This window comes from Callorhinus ursinus, unplaced genomic scaffold, assembly GCF_003265705.2.
Source record: "Callorhinus ursinus isolate GAN/ISIS: 27379988/994484 unplaced genomic scaffold, GSC_fseal_2.0 scaffold10, whole genome shotgun sequence".
Lineage (NCBI taxonomy): Eukaryota > Metazoa > Chordata > Mammalia > Carnivora > Otariidae > Callorhinus > Callorhinus ursinus.
In genome coordinates, this window is record NW_027397072.1 from 44,251,128 (window position 1) to 44,253,717 (window position 2,590).

Sequence of the window (2,590 nt, forward strand, 5' to 3'; positions counted from 1 at the left end):
GCCTCTTATTACAGTCTTTGTTTTAAAGTCTATTTTGTCTAAGGGTGCCTTGGTGGCTCAGTCAGTTAAGTGTCTGACTCTTGATTTCAGCTCAGTTCATGGTCTCAGGATCATGAGATCCATCCCCACATTGGGCTCCATGCTGAACATGGAGCCTGCTTAAGATTCTCTCTATCCCTATCTCTGTGCCCTTCCCCCCCACTCATGTGCTCTCTCTCACTCTCTCTCAAATAAATCTTTTAAAAAATGAAGTCTATTTTGTCTAATATAAATATTGCTACCCCAGCTTTCTTTTCACATCCATTTGCATGATAAATATTTCTCTATCCCCTCATTTTCAATTTGTAGGTGTCTTTTGATATGAAATGAGTCTCTTAGAGGCAGGATATAGATGGGTGCTTTTTTTTTATCCACTCCATCACCCCGTGTCTTTTATTGTAGCATTTAGTCCATTTACATTCAAAATAAATTATTGATAGATATGTATTGCTATTTTGTTACTTTTTTGTGGTTGTTTCTATAGACTTTCTCTAATCCTTCTCTTTTTTTCATGGTTTGCTGGCTTTCTATTTTTTTAAGATTTTATTTTATTTATTTGAGAGAGAATGAGAGAGAGGGTGAGTGAGAGGAAGAGAGAATCTGAAGCAAACTACCTGCTGAGCATGGAGCCTGACACAGGGCTCAGTCCCACAACTGCAAGATCATGACCTGAGCTGAAACCAAGAGTTGGATGCTTAACTTACTGAACCACCCAGGTGCCCCAAGTTTGTTGGCTTTCTTTAGTGATATACTTGGATTCCTTTCTCTTTATTCTTTGTGTGTGTGTGTGTGTGTGTGTGTGTGTGTGTGTGTGTATATATATTACTGGGTTTTGATTTGTGGTTGCTGTCAGGTTTGTATGTAACATCTCTGCATATAGCAGTTTGTATGAAGTTGATGGTTGCTTAAGTTTGAACCCATTCTTTACCTCTCTCCCCTCCCTGTTTTAGTATATGTTGTCATATTTTATGTTATTTTATTTTATGAATCCCTTGACTGATTTTTACAGAAATTTATTTTTACTGCTTTCGTGGGGTTTTTTGTTTTGTTTTGACTTTTCATACTCTCACTATGGTCTTTCCTTTCCACTCAAAGATTCCCCTTTAATATTTCTTTTCTTTTTTTCACACTACAATAGTTAATTTTATTTGCTCAAGGTCTCATATTGCAAGCATTAAACCAAGAATGAGCTTTGATTTTGTGAGCCTAGAGTCACACATTTAGGAAGATAAAAGCAAACTGTGATCCATGTATATGGATGAAAAACTAAAGGCTCATGGTTAATTACATTGTACTTTTAAATTTCTACAGCCTAGAAGCCAGAAGTCACAGATCTTTTAGGTCTTTCTGGATGTCCCACAAGGTATCTGCACTTTTCTTGAGCTGGGCAACTTCATCATCCTTCAGCTTCTGGTTGATCACACTGGTTAAGCTGCGAGCATTCAGGATACATGGAAGTCTCAGGAAGACCTCATTCTCAATGCCATACATCCCCTTCACCATTGTTAACACTGGATGAATCCTGGATAGATTTTTCAACATGGGTTCAATGAGATCAGCCACATTTAATCCAATAGCCCAGTTGGTATATCCTTTTAGCTTGATGACTTCGTAGGCACTTTCCACCACCATCTTATGCACTTCCAATATTCACCGTCGTTTTCTCTTCCCATTTCTGGGTTCAGTTCCTGAAGAGAAACACCTGCCACATTCACTCCACTCCACACAGCCACACTTGAATCGCCATGTTCTCCTAAAATCATGGCAGCTGCCGGGATGAATGTCAAGTTTTTCAGCCATAAAATAGCAAAATCTGGCAGAATCCAGATTACACCCACTTCCAATCACACGGTGCTTGGGTAGTCCACTTAGTTTCCAGGTAACATATGTGAGAATATCCACTGGGTTGGAAACTACAATTATGATACAATCAGGACTGTGTTCACTATCTGCAGAATAATGAATTTGAAGACATTAACATTCCTCTGCACCAGATTGAGCCAGCTCTCTCCCTTGTGGTGGACTCCCGCAGTCACCACCACAATCTTAGAATTGGCAGTCACAGGGTAATCTTTTTCTGCAGTTTTAGGTGTCTGAAGAAATAAGCTCCCATGTTGCAGATCCATCATTTCTCTTTTGAGTTAATCTTCTAAAACATCCACAAGGGCAAGTTCATCAGCCAGAGACTTTCCCAGAATGCTGATGGTACACGCCTTACCAACTTGTCCAACACCCACTACAGTGATCTTATTGTTTGGGACGGTTGCCTCTTCTTCCACAACTGGCACAATCAGTTTTTCCTTAAGAGTTGCCATTGTGCCCAGAGAGAACCCGCTGGGAGAGTCGCGTGAAGAAGACAATGTTAGCTCCCCTTTAATATTTCTTATAGGGCTGGTTTAGTGTTCATGAGCTCCTTTAGTTTTTGTTTGTCTGAGAAACTCTATTTTTCCCTCTCTTCTGAATGATAGCTTTGCTGGATAAAGTATTCTCTGCAGATTTTTCCCTTTTCAGCACTTTGAATATAGCGTGCCACTCTCTTCTGGCCTGCAAA

At 39.8% G+C, this 2,590-nt stretch overlaps 1 pseudogene; it reads right to left on the reverse strand.

Annotated features, from left to right (window-relative positions):
* Positions 1 to 1,335: 1,335 nt before the first annotated feature.
* LOC112820663 (L-lactate dehydrogenase B chain pseudogene) lies at positions 1,336 to 2,354 on the reverse strand (annotated as a pseudogene).
* Positions 2,355 to 2,590: the final 236 nt, after the last annotated feature.